General features: G+C 48.7%; 1 protein-coding gene across 13 annotated transcripts in view; it reads right to left on the bottom strand.

Moving 5' to 3' along the window:
- PCBP3 (poly(rC) binding protein 3) overlaps positions 1–14,596 on the bottom strand; it is a 213,262-nt gene that overhangs the window by 91,267 nt on the left and 107,399 nt on the right. The window contains exon 1 of one of the 13 annotated variants that reach the window (XM_049709683.1): positions 1,108–1,190. The exons of 11 other annotated variants lie outside the window; for them this stretch is intronic. The gene's annotated coding sequence lies outside the window, so the exon portion shown is untranslated. Of the gene's footprint in view, positions 1–638; positions 770–1,107; positions 1,191–14,596 lie in introns of those variants that run through there. One more of the 13 variants, XM_049709682.1, reaches the window with a different exon arrangement.

The following is a 14,596-nucleotide window of genomic DNA, read 5'->3' as shown; positions in this document are numbered from 1 at the left end:
TCATTGGTCTCTGATTCCAGCCAGGGTCCCCTGAGCGTCTATTCTCTGCCCAGAGCCAGAGGTGTACTCTTCAAGAAGCGAATTCCGCTCAGGCGCCCCCTCCACCCACAGTGTAAGCTCCTAGCAGGCCCCAGCACCCAGCCCCACCCCGCTCACGGCTCTGGCCAGGCTGCCCCCGGCTGCTCTCCAGCCTCCTCCTCCTACGACCCTCGCACTGGCCGTTCCCTCTGCCTGGAATGCTCTTCTCCATCTGTGACTCACTCCCTCACCCTTACTTAAATGTCACCTTCTCAGTGAGGCCGCTCCCAACTGAGTGCACGCGCACGCACGCACACATGCACACGCACTCGCGCGCTCCTGCTCTCCCCTTTCTTTTGTCCACGGAGCTCATCACCTTCGCACTTCTTAGGCGTGCGGGCTACATCTGACGCCGTCTCTGGGGACAGAGCCCGTCAGTGTTTGCTGTCGGATCCGACCCTGCCCAGAACCAGACCTGGCGCAGAGCGCGGGTTTGATCTGTCTGCCCAGTGAGGCTGTTGCCTCTGGGATAGCAACCCTATCTTCGAGCCTCATTTAAAATTATTCCTAAGATCAGCTCTGCTTCTGAAGCATCTCATCACCTTCACTCTGTTTCTAACCTTTGAGACCCGCATGTGGCCAGTGACAGGGTGGACATTCTGTGGGGATGAGGAGGGACGGCACCACACACTCCCGACCGCGTCACTGCAAGAATCCAACGCTCCTTCTCAGTTCACTATAAACCACCCTGTTAAAGGAAACGAACACACAAGAAGCAGGTCTGAGAGGGTGCGAACACCAGCGGGGGAGCCCGCCCCCGTCAGGGGCTCTCCACGTGCTCCGTGGCCGAGCGAGGTTAATGGGAGTCAGGGTGCAACTCGGGGTTAAGAATCTCCGAAGAAGTGGTCAAGCACAGGGGCAACCAAACGTGAGGACCAGGCCCCGAGCCGGGTGGGAGAGGGGAGGGTCAGGATCCAGGCTGAGGGGGGCAACCAACAGGCACTGGGGTGGGGCGCAGGCAGGGCACAAGTGGCAGAGCAGCCAGGAGGGGCCGGGCAGGCAGGTCACCAGCGGGGTAGACGAGAGTACCTGGGAGCGTCTCCTCCTCCCGGCCCGTGGTCGCCTGTCCTGCCAGCCCACCTGCTTCCCCCGCAGGTGAGGACATTGTCCATCTACCAAAAAGCAAGGGGAAAGCGTCATGTTACCCGGTGAGCTCGGCACGGCCCGAGGTCCCGCTCGGCCCCAGTTCCTGCTCATACTCTCACGTTTGGAGGCTCACGGGACACCTTTATACTTGAAATTTGTTTTGCATCTATTCTCAATCGTTATAACAGAAATACGTTTTAAAAAATCTGGTGCCACATTTAAAGAGTCAGAGATGCCCAGGGTGCTGTGGGCCCCAGCCAAGCACCACTGCTCCTCTAATGGAGCAAAGCAGCTGAGGAGGGCCTGTCCCGGACGCCTGGTACCCACACCCCGGAGGCTCCTCAGTGGGCTTAAGCCGCAGCGAAACTCTTCCCAAATCGCAGATGAACCTCAAGATCTAGCCATCATCCTAATCATACCTAACGAATTGTGTTCCAGAAATACAGGCTGGCTGATGAAAACATGCAAAATCTTTAAAAGGAAGAGACACTAACACTTCTTCAGCACTTTGTTACTTCTAAGCACTTTCACGTTTATTCACTTAACACGCACTCTTCGCGGGATTAGGAAGCAGGTGTCATCGTCACCGCTTCATAGAGGAGGAATCAGGCTCAGAGAAGGAAAGCACGCGGCAGGGTTGCAGGGCTGGCGATTCCCAGTGACCTGGCGGAATCCCTCCTGGCCTGCTGGCTGCTCGGGGACACGTGCACTCGTGGGGAGCGGGGGGGTTATTCCTCCCGAGAGCACGGCATGTGTAGCCCTCACTGCTCTCTACAGCACTTGAAGTGACCGTACTCTGTGTCCCTTCTATGTAGGAGCAGTAATGGTGCCAGGGCATTCTTCCCCCCGCTGCGTTCTCCAGAGCGATGGGTGAGTTACTTCATGTTTCACGTTTCGATTATTAAATAATATTAACGTGCCATGAGTTTGACATGAACTTGGCAATGCATATAGATTCTTTTTATTCATAATGACTATTAAAACTTTTCTTGGTCTTGGGTGGTTTTCATAACTGTTCAAAACTATAGATATTGGAATGTAAAGAGTAAAAATTTAAACAATGAAAAGACTCCCGTAGTATTTCTGAGCTCACAGGCACCATTAACATCCCCTGGTGGGTCCATCCAGACACATTCTGTGCACATGGAAGGAAAATGCATGTCTTGTTCTGCACCTGGCGTGTTATTCTTTACCATCAGTACATCTTAGATTTTTTTTTTTTTGAATCAACACATTCAGAGGCACCTCGGCATGAGACTAGAAATACTGTACACTTTTGATTTCAGAGAAGTTAACCCAAATCGTCTCCATACAGGCCTCTCCAGGTTATATCCCCATCAAATTCCGGGGTGCTCTTTCTCCAGCCACTGGATTCACCCTCAAACACTTTGATCTTTGACAAACTGCAAGATGAAAAATATCACCACACCAGTTTAATTGCTTGACACTTTAAAAATGTAACCGTCTTGAGTGAGGCTGAGCTCTTTTTTAAGTTGTTTACTGAATATCTGTACTTCGGGTGTGGTGGGGAAAGCCCTGCTCAGGGCCTCTGTCCATTACGAGGATTAGTGCTGACCCACCAAGGATAACTCAGGAGTGACCACATCTACACCCTCCCCCACTGCCCGGTGTGAGTCCTCATCTGGCTAGCTTTGGTGCTTTTGCTGATAACTCTGGATGACGATCTTGAATCCCTATGCATCGAGTAGTTGGCCTGAACAGCGCGAAGCACGCGGCTGGTGCCTCTCCGTCCCCTCTGCGAGCCCCACCCCCGGCTCCCTCCTTGTCACTACTGTGAATACTGCTGCTGCCGCCTCGTGAAGGTCTGCCGTTCGAGAATCCCATCCTCGACGTATCCCTGTGCACCGTGCTTGTGGGTCCCCCCATCCTTCCTGTGCCCCTTCACCCCTGAGTCCATTGCGCTGTCCAGAGTCCAGCGCCATCTTCAAGGAGCCCTTTCAGCGAGGGTGCATAATCATCACTTTTCCCTAGGTCCTCACATGTTTGAAAATGTATTATTGAGAAAATTCTTTCTTTCCTAAAGATTTTGTATACCTTGCTACACTTTTATCTAGCATGCAACCTGCCATGGAAACACCTGGGGCCAGCCTGATCGCTCTCCCTTATAAACGCTGTAGACACAAATAGCACGATGGGTAAAAACTGAGAAAAGCACTTCATAAAACAAGAGGTCCAAATGGCCAATAAGCACACGAAAAGGTACTCAGTCTCACAGTAATCAAAGATATGCAAATTAAAATCAAAAATAGATATAAGTACACACCCACTACACTGCCTAAAATACAGCAGTCTGACAAATACCCTGCCCAGTGCTGGCAGGGGTGAGGAGCAATGGGAACTTTTAAACACCTTCCAGTCACTTAGGCTATTATTTTGTTCTGAAACTCCTTCTACTATACAGAAGAAAAAATGTATCCACTAATCATAATAGAAAAGTTATGATGCATTCAGTCCCAGCCAAAGATAACCAAACCATTTTTACAGGTAGAAAAGTACTTCAATTGAACAGTGAAAACAAACTTACAACAGTAACGAATAGTTCAGAAGTAAACAAGCGGAGTTTGCACTTGCACAAACAGGATATAAGCAAGCCTGATGGTCTGAGCCGGAGGAGGGCGGGGCTTGCCAGGGCTCCCGGCTGGAGGAGAGTGGTCCGGGGGTCACTCTGGAAGGTACATCCTCATTTCTGCACTCTTTTCTTCACCAATTTATAAACCTTTTTGAGGCGCATGGTTGTTTTGCACTCCGAGGGCTTTTACAGAGTTCCAGCACAGCAAAGTGTTGTCCCGGCAGGAAGGCACCTCCAGATGCACGGAAGCAGACAGCAGAACAACGTGTGGTGAGAGGTGCTGTCTGTGCATCTCTCATGGATGGACACACGCAGGCTGCTGGCTGCTCATCCAGATACGGTGCACAAGGACACTCGTTCCATGTTTTCTCGTGTAAAAGGTCCTATCAAGGAATTGGTGAATGTCCCTCTTTCGAAGCCATAGTGCTACAACACCACTCCATATAGTTTGTTTGCTTCATTTGTTTTGGGTAAAAAAGGCATTGTATGGAGGGGTAAAAAGATGCTGCTCTCTGAAATCTGGTGTAGTTTTGAAGAGCAATGGGAAAAGGTGATTGCCTGAACCGTCATACCATGAGGTAGGTCTGTATTTTGCTGCTATGAGTACAGACTTTGGGGCATCGGCCAGCAGAGCAGAAGATGTGTATAAGCAAGGACACGGCAATTCTGTTCAGGATGCATACCCCACAGTGGCGTGTGCACGCACAGGCCACCAGACGCGCCAGATTGCAGACTCTGAGAATGATGGGCCATCTTTAATTCTGGTTGCTCTGAAGATTTTCTTTGCTGTAGTTTTCAAGGGTCGAGCAATGATGCCTCGATGTGAAAAGTTACTTTTGCTTATTTGTTTGCTTCCTTCTTTATTTATTCATTTCAGGGTCAGCAGTTTCATGATTCTAGCATGAATATCTTCAATGCTTTGGAAAAATCCATGGCCTTTATATCTTCAAATATTTTTCTGAAATCTCCCCCTGCTTCCTGGGCCACTCATTACATGACATTAGACCTTTTGACTCTGCCCCACAGTCTCTCACGTTCTATTTGTATTATTCTGTTCTCTTTTCTCTTGTGCTTCAACACAGACGTACTTCACTGAAGTGCCGCTCAATTCACGAAGGCTGTGTCCAGTCTTCTGTTACAGAGTCCACTGAATTATTCATTTCAGATCCTATATTTTTTAAATCCATAGGATTCTTTTCATAGATTATGATTTCACTTGAAATTCTCTCTTTTTCATATATTTTTATATCTATTCTATTTTTTAAGACAATAATCTTCATGACTTTAAAGTTCTTGTCTGGTAGTGCAATTCTATAAGTCATCTGTGGTTTTATTTCTCATCCGTTTTAGCTCTCGTTTTTGGTCCTGTTTTTAATTTTTCACTAAATACTGGACATTGTGGTTGAAAATAACTTAAGCTCTGGAGGTTATCTTGCTCCGAAAAGGGGTCCTCCTTTCTTTCTCGCAAAAAACCAGTCAGTCAATCAGCTTTGAGATGTAACTGACATATAATAAAATGTACATGTGCTGTGTACACGCTGAAATGTTTTATCATGTGTACACACCCACGGAATCATCGCCACAGCCAGGATAACGGACAGGCACACTCCAGAGCTGTCTGTGGCCGTCTGCAATCCCTCCCTCTCCCCTTTGCAACAAACACCTTGCCCCAAGGAACCACCGACGTGCTTTCCAGCACTACAGAATTTGCTTTCCCTAAAAGTTTATAAATAGAAGCACACTGAGCACATACTTTTGGCCTGACTACTTTTACTCAACGTAATTCTTTTGAGATTCCTCAACGTCATTGTGCAACCATATACCATAATTTGTGTATTCATTCATTTATGGATGGACATGAGATGTTTCCAGTATTTCAGCTATTAAAAACAAATTTCTGCAAACATTCTTGTTCAAAGCTTTGTATGGATATATGCTTTCATTCCTCTTGGGTAACACCTAATAGTGGAATGCCTGGTGGGTGTATATTGGATTAGATTCTTGGCTTAATTGCCAAAATGTCTTCCAAAGCACATGTACCACTGTGCATTCTCACGGGCAGTATGAGATGCTCTCCATCTCTGCCAGGGCTCAGTAGATGGGCCACACCAAGTAGTGTCTCATTGTGGATTTAATTTGCATTTAGCTAATGACCAATGCTGTTGAACTTCTATTCAGGTACTAACTTGCCATCAACGTATTTTCTTTGGTGAAGTGGATGTTCAAATCTTTTGGTCATTTTTAATTATGCTGCTTATTTCCTTAGTACTGGATTTTAAGAGTCCCTTATATGTTCCAGATAAATTAGATTTGCCAGTGTTTTCTCTCAGTCTGTGGCTTGTCTTTCCATTTTCTTAACACTGTCTTTTGGAGAGCAGAGAATTTAAAATTGTTTTAATTTAATGAAGTCCAGTTTATAACCTTGTTTCTTTTATGGATAATGCTTTTAATGTCATAACTAAGAAAACTTTGCCTAGTGCAAGGTCACAAAAAAATACCTCATGTTTTGTTCTTGATGTATAAAATTTTAGATTTCTGATCTACTTTAAGTTAATTTTTATACATGATGGGAGATATGGATCAAAGGTCCTTTTTTTCTTTCTTTTTGCGTCTGAATGTATAATTATTCCAGCACCATTTTTTGACAAAACTAGCCCTTTTCCCACTAAATTACCTTGGCACTGTTGTTGAAAACTAACTGAGCATCTATGTGTAAGTCTATTTCTGGACTGTCTGTTCTGACCCACCGATCGATTTGTCTGCCTTAACACCAACATCACACTGTCTTGATTACTGTACTTTATAATAAATCATGAAACCAAGTAGTGTTAGTTGTCAAATTTCTACCAAAAAAACCCCTACCTGAATTCTACTTGGGAGTCCACTGAATCCATAGACCAATTTGAGGAGAATTAACATCTTAACCATACTGAGTCTTTGAGCAGAGGTGTAGCTCTCCATTGATTTGTCTTCAATAATTCCATTCAGCAATGTTTTGCTATTAGGTATAATGTTTCATCAATTTCTAATTATTTGTTGATATTATAGAGAAATACAATTGATTTGTGTATCTTGTATCCTGTAACCCTGCTAAACCCAATTATTCTTGATGCCTCTTTTTGATGCTATAGGATATTCTACATAGACAAACATGTCGACCAAGAATAAAGACAGTTTTACTTCTTCCCTTCTAATTTCAATGCCTTTTATTTCCTATTGAACTTGCTAGAACCCCCGGAAAATATTTAATAGAAGAGGTGAGAACATGTTTCCTTCATTTATTCTCAATTGCAGGGGGAACTATTCAGTCTTTCACCATTACTATGGTGTTAGCTGTGGATCTGTCATAGATGCCATTCATTGGAAGCCTCCTTCTATTACTAGTTTCCTGAAAGGTTTTATCTGGAATGGGTGTTACATTTTATCAAATACTTTTACCGCATACACTGAAATGATACTGTTTTTTTGTCTTTAGTCTGTTAATATGGTGAGTTATATTGATTAATTTTAGAATGTAAAAGATACTTTGAATTCCTCAGATAAACCTCAACTAGTTTTTCTATATTTTGTATTTGATTTGCTAAAATTTTGTAAAGTTTTCATATATGTTCATGAGGAATATTTGTCCACAGTTTTCTTTTCTTCTGATGTCTTTGCCTGGTTTTGTTATTAGGGTAATACTGGACTCAGAATGATTTAGGAAATATTCCCTCCTTCTCAATTTTCTGTAAGAGTTTATAGAGAATTGGCATTATTTCTTCTTTAAATATTTAATAAAATTCAGCAGTAAAGCCCTTTGGTTCTGGAGGTTTTTTCTGGACCACAGGAGGTAGTTTACAACAAAAATTCACTTTTAAATATATATAGAATTAGGATAATCAATCTGTACTTGAGTTAGCTTTGGTACTTTCTCTCAAAAAATATATACATTTCATCTAAGTAATTTAATGTGTTGGTATAGGGCTGATCACAGTATATCCATTTTTTCTTATGTCTGGCTAGAGGTTCATCAATGTTATTGATTTTCTCAAAGAATAATCATTTGCTTTCACTGATTTTCTCCTTGTTGTTTCCAGTTCCATTAATTATTTCTGTTTTGGTTCCTGCTATTTCCCTTACTGTGCTTACTTTAATGTGATCTTTTCCTGGTTCCTCAGGGTGGAAGCTAAAGACACTAATTTGAGACATTTCTTCTTTACTAATGATGTGTTTCGTACTCTTAAGTTTCCTTTAAGTGCTGCTTTAGCTACAGCTCACATATTGTGATGTGTGGTGTTTTCATTTTCATTCATTTCAAAATATGCAGTTTTCATTTCTTTTTTGGTTTCTTCTTGACCCATGAGTTATTTAGAAGTGTGTTGTTAAATTTGCAAGTATTGGAGGATTTTTCAGATAGCTTTCTATAACTGACTTCTAGCTTGATTCCGTCATGGTCAGAGAACATACTTGGTGTGATGTGAAATTATTTAAATTTATTTTATGGCTCAGATTGGTTCTATCGCAGTAGATATTCTGTGTACAGTTCAAACATGAACCTCCTCCTAATTAAACCCTCCTTCAAACACTGCCTCCCTGCCGTGCTTGAATCCTGGCACAACTGGTCCTGGACAAGAAGTTTAGAGGGAGAGGAGGCATGTTTAAACGTGCCTCTATGGTGGTGATGACAGCGGATGACTACAGCCACTGCCGCCTCTCTCTGTCTCAAGTAGCAACTCCTGGGAAAACCGAGACGAGGAAGGTCATTCATCAAGGTTTCCAGGGGATGGGTGATGGGTGGACAGAGCAGAAATGCACTGGGAAAACTGTGTATCCCAAGGGGACGTGAGGGAAAATATGACCTCTTCCATAAAAGTTGGACTTCCAGAGAAAGTACGAAAACCAGGTCAATTTGGCCTGGAGGAAGGCTTGGTTGCTGCAACATCTAGGGTTTGCACCTGTCTTGATTTAGCTAATATTTGGAGACTAATGCAAATCTTAAAAGGAAAACCTATTTCTTAACCTAAAGAGTTCAAGCCAGTTATGAAGCCAAGTGAAAGGGAAGGGAAGGGGATTCTGGGGCAATTCACCCCAGTTTCTATTGCTTAGTGAGAACGCCCACCTGACACATTAAACATACTGAACTGACAGTACTGAACTGAACTGTCCTATTTCCCTCAAATAAACAACTAAACTCAGATATATTTTACCAGAGGAAATGAATATAGTTGAATTTGCCATCTACAATAGTCCACGTGATGACATGACCTAAGAACTGAATGGCGGTCCTAAGAGTCCTCTGGGTTCACCCCACGCTTGGCCACGCCCCCGTGTCATCTCTGACGGTGGGCCATCCACACGGCCCCTCAGCGCCTCGGCCCACAAAGAGCTCACCGCCACGCCTTTCACCATCTGCCTCTGAAATGCTTACAGTGTTTCCTCACCCTGAGCCTCAACCTCACCCTTTCCTCAGCCTCACCCTAACCCTAAGCCTGGGTCCCTCGGTTTCCACCACGGGCTCCAATTACACTGCATTCAGCCCCAGAGGCCCAGCATGGGGCAGCCCCGCTGTCTCCCTGCTCTCGGCCCTGCCACCCCTCCCCACACACACCCACACTCTCCAGGGTCAGAGCCACAGGCTCAGGGCCTGGAACCAGGACACTAACGCTTCACGGGACCCGTATGCTGGCCACTCCCAGGTCTCACCGCTCTGCTCTGCCTGGCACAGCCGGTGGATCTGCACCAACAGTGGTTGTTATCACAGCCATGCTCTTAGGGACACTGCCCCCTCCCTTGTTAGGGACAACGCGCTGCTCAGAAAGTGCTCAAGACTGACGTCTCCTCTTTAGCCACCAGCCACACTACACGGCTAATTGAGTTTACAGTCAACCCGAATCTCTGCACCTTCACTGAATACTCACCACGTGCTCCAAATAAAATTGCAGTGAATTCACTGACCACGTCACCTAGGGGACCCTGTGTGGAATTATTACTTAGCCCGGCGTCCTGGCCTCAAAATATATCATCTGTTGGACACGGACATGGGAAAAGATTAATGTTACAAAATCCAAAGCCTGGTTCAAGGCGACAGGAGCAGCAGTGTCATGAGCGCAGCGACACAGACCCCGGCCTGCACAAGAGCAGAGAGTGAGACCTCTGAGTGGCGTGGGAGCGCAGCGAGGGCACCTTTTACTCCCCACCACCCCAGTTTCTAATGAATCAAACAAAGAAATCAGGAAAACAAACACACGCACACACGGGGAGGCCTTTCTGCCAGCTCTAGGATGACAGCACGGGTGCCTGGGAGTTTTGAGGCCCCTCTGAAGCCCTTCTAGAAGGGCATTGTGTGTGGAGGCTGGGGGTGGGGAGATATGTGTCCCAGCCAAATGGGGTGCCACGCAGGAACCAGAGGCCACAGAGCCTCCTCTCAACACCCTACAGGCTGCTGGTTCCCAAAGTGATGTGAGGCCCAGCCCAAGGGAACTATCACCACCCAGCTCAAAGTCCAAGCACCCAAGAGAGGATGCACGTGAGCGATGAGGGGCTTGCAGGATACGGCCACACACCTTGGGGCACAGGTGAGACAGGCCTGACTGACTTCTCCTTCAGGGAGGAGCAAACGGAAAAACACTGAAGCCATGAAAAAGATTCTGCCGCATAAAGAAAACACAAAAACACAGAGGGAGGTAGAAGAAGAACATAGGTTCAGAAATATGTACAAAAAGAAACATAAGTGATTTTAGTCAGCAGCCTGCCACATGCTTTCAGAGAAAGAAAACAAAAACTCATGAAACAAGAGATCAAAAACTTGTAAGATGGCATTCTGAAAAGCACAGGCAATAAGAATATCGAGAAACAAAGTTATGATAGAATTTAAGATAGCTTTAGACAAAGTGAATTCTAGACAAGCTGTAGAGAAGTATAGGGCTTTGGGACCCGAATGAGAACTTTCAGCCAGAGGGGAAGCAGCGCCAGGCCGACCCCACTTCCCCGGGCACTCGCATTTTCTAGCACTTTCAAGAAGTTACCGAAATCCTCCAAATGCCAGTTCCCTCTCTGCTGATGCAAATACGGCAGCTGCCAGCATGGTGGTCACGGGATTAGAGTGCCCGCCCCGAGGCACTCCCTGGGGGCCCACAACCAGCCCCACACAGGGGGCTGTGCCCTCGCCTGGGCCGTCGGGTGGGGAGTACGTGTGGCATCACCCGCACCCCAGGCACGGGTGTGGGAGGACCTGAGCCTACCCCAAGGAGACGGTGGAAACACAGACCCACTGGGTTCAAATCACAGACTAAACGCAGAGGGCCGTGTGGGCAAGGGCTTGCGGCCCCGGGGCCCCAATACCTCGCAGGGCCCCATGAAGAAGGGAGGAGACGGCGGGGCCTGCAGGATGTCACCCAGAGCTTCTGGAACAGCCCACGCCCGCTGCGTCCTGCGGATTCGCGCTCACCCCCCAGGGGCGGCCGCGGTGGCAGAGCCCAGCCACGCTGGCAGGGACGGGGCACTTCTGCCTGCCCCTCTCCGCTGGGCAGTGAAACTACTAGCTTCTCAGCCACCAGCACATGAAACGGGAGTGTCTGAGCAGCCTGCACTGTCTCCTCTGCTAAACAGATTTAAATCCCCACAACTTATAAAGAAAAGTGGAGCTGATATATTTTACTAAATCAAGCTGAATTACCAGGAAACTATCACACAAGAATGTGATAATGATATACTGCAAAATGTGAATAAATCTCCCTTCAAATGTGTCTGCTTTGCACCGTCAGAAAGCATGATTATGCCCCACAGTCTGAAGCTAAGTAACGAGCATTCTGCTAATGATTTTCACTGTGTAACTGAAATGCCTTCAGCAATTTACTGTGAGTAAAAGCAAAGTCAAGCAACAATATTCTAAAACTGAACATCTCCACCCGCAGGAACCTCCATCTCGAGGAAGCGTTTCTGCTGCGGAGCCCGAGGCCAGCCCAGGGTGGGTGGGGGAGACAGGGAGCCCCCTGAGCCCTGCACCTCATGGGAGCCTCTGGCGGGGACACAGCTGTCCTGTGCAGTTGCTGACTTGGGTTTAACCTGAGCACTTTTCCCTGTTTATGTGTCTTATCCTCCTAATATTTTAAGCTATTGTTTCTACCAACTTCTGTTTCAGGAACATAAATTTTCTTAAGAAAAAACCTGATCACATCATTACCTGCTTTCCACCCGCCAAAGGCTCACGCTAATCCAAGGGTGCAGCTGCTGCTGGGAGGGTCTCCTGGGCCCAGCCTGACTCCCCTGCCCTCAGCCCGCACGGCATCTCAGCAGCCCTGGAGTGGTCACACGGGCTGTCGGCTCACACAGCTGCATCCACCTGGAGTATGCACCCCACCTCTCACCACCCCAAAGAGCCGGACCTCTGCTGGACAACACTGCACACCACCCCAGCCCCCAGCAAAACGAGCTGGCATCAGACTGAGCCTTCAAGGGAGAGCAGTAATCAAGACGGTTCCTCCAACGAGGCGGGCACAGGCCGCTCCCAGGGCCTTGCCCTGCAGAGACTCCAGGGCAAGGCCATTCCGGATCAGGGTTGGGGGCGTGCGGGAGAAGTGTGCGCGTGCCAAGGACGCACGTGGATCTCCACACAGATTGCTGTCTTATTTTACATACAAGATATGAACACACGCTTATTTCCAGTTGGCATCTGGAAACCTGTTTAAATCTCTAACGCTCATCAACTCACTTAATGCACATAAAATATGCACGCTAAGTGTTTCTCCTAATTTTTCTTTTAAAAGGAATTTTAGCAGATGACAGAGGTTGCTTTGGCTGCACGAGTAGCAGCTCCCTGAGTCCTGGCACCAGCCCCTGCAGAGGTCAAGGTCACTCAGGACACATGGGGAAGCTGGGATTCATACAGAGGGAACTGGCCAAGGTTAACTGCCAACTAGACAGAAGCTACTCCGCTCCCCTAGTCAGCAGTGCCCTGGATTCTCCCAGCATTCGTCTCAACCAACACCTGGGCCGAGCGCCAAAGCCTGGGCCAGCCTCGAGGACACAGGCGCACCGGTGGCCCGCAGAGCACCCGACGCTTCCGGGAGGGGCAGAGCCACACGGGGCTGCTCTCCCACAAGGGCTCAGGAGAGACCCGCGGGTTCTACTGGGAGCTGTTCGTGTGACAAAGTGGCCGGGAGGGGGGAAGGAGCCACACCGAAGGCACCTTCTGGGCCAGGTTCTGGGCCAGGCATCTGCCTGCAGCCTGGTCCCGCCCCACAGCCCCAGGGGGCTGGCAGATGACCCTCAACTAGGAGAGACTGAGCAGGTCGTTCCAACCACATGGGGCCGGTGCAGAGGCCCCATTCAACCACTGCTGGCCCACTGAGAGGCAGGGCTGACCCAGCCACGACGAACTCAGCGTGAGTCAGTGCAGGAGAAACACCAGCAAAGAGGCCACAGGCACCTCCAGAGCAGGTCACCCCTGGCGGTGGCCGAGGCCTCTCTCCAGCAGGAGGAAGGCCCTCCAGCCCAAGTCCTTGGCCTCCTCGGGTAGCTGCCACGACAGGCCGGCGCTGGGCCTGCTGTGCCCACATCCGCATAGTTCCCTGGGCTGGGCCCTGCTCGCGGCTCCTTGTGTGCAGGGCGAGGTGCTCCAGGCAGGCCAGGCCGTGCCCATGGGCAGCAGGAGTCGACGCCCTGCCCAGCGCGCCCTGGGCCGGCGCCACCCTCCCTGCCTGTGCAGAGCGAGCCTCTGGGCCCGGCGCAGCCACAGGGCTCACCTCCACCCCCAGCCTCTCCTTCCCGGGGCACCGCATCTCTGGCTTGGCCCCAGCCTGCGCCCAGGAAGCCCGCATCTGTCTCCACACTTGCAATCATCACTTAGCAAACACAGAACGACATCGCGCTCCCTCACCAGAATGTGGCAAAGAGAAGCGAACATTTTAAAGCTCACTTTTCCGTTCTATGACTGTTTAAATTAAAACATCCTCAAGGTGGCTGACTCCATGCCACGCCCCACCCCCAGGCACTAACCACATCTGCCTGTCCCCTCCCAGAAAACTCTCTGAGGGCTCCCATCTGCCGGGCACGTCCACGTCCATGTCCACGTCCAGCAGAAGCTGCCCCGTGAATGCCTGCCACCCGCGAAGCCAGGCTTCTGAGAGGGGCTTCGGCAGCAAGATGAACTGGAACAGAAACAGGGTCGGGACACCCTGCAGCCCACACACAGGGGCGACTAGGGGACAGCCAGCTGCTTTTGCTCAGCATCGTCATCTTTGTGAAAGTGTATCACAGAAACAATGATTTCAAGAAGAAAAAAAGCAGGGGGCGGGGCCTAGAGCTAGTTTCTCAGTAATAAAGCTATTTCTCTGCAGCGATTTTAACGGTGAAAGCCATGTACAGCATTAGACACATTATATGATTAGAAGCTAAGCTAACTGGTTGTTTGATGCAGACGAAATCAAGCCTAATGAGCAAATCCTGAACGAGGTAGGACCGGACCCCCAGGAACCAGTGACCAGATGAAGGCTTCCAGGAGCACGACAAACGGAGAGGAGCGCGTGTCCTCTGAGAAGCCCTCGGGGAGGAGAGCAAGGTCGTATGCTGGATGGATGTGCAGAGCTTGTGACCCGCAGCAGCCCAGGAAAAGCAAACCACCCGCACAGGGCTGACGCCACAGAGGCGGGGTCCAGGGTCCAGTGCCCACGCGGGAAGCTGTGAAAGCACCTGAGCGCCAGGTCGCCAGGGCCACTGCGGCCACACCGTCCGCATCTGGGACCGCCCCTTCTGATCCTCGGCTCTGACAGGCACTCAAGCAAGCTCTCTCTGCAGTTAATCCTGCCTGCTTCTACCTGCTCATCTTCCAAGGACTCTGCAGAGAGAGTTCAGGGGAAGAAGGGG

This window comes from Orcinus orca, chromosome 5 (genome assembly GCF_937001465.1).
Source record: "Orcinus orca chromosome 5, mOrcOrc1.1, whole genome shotgun sequence".
Lineage (NCBI taxonomy): Eukaryota > Metazoa > Chordata > Mammalia > Artiodactyla > Delphinidae > Orcinus > Orcinus orca.
The sequence above is the reverse complement of the archived record's forward strand: the minus strand, read 5'-3'. Positions and strand labels throughout refer to the sequence as shown.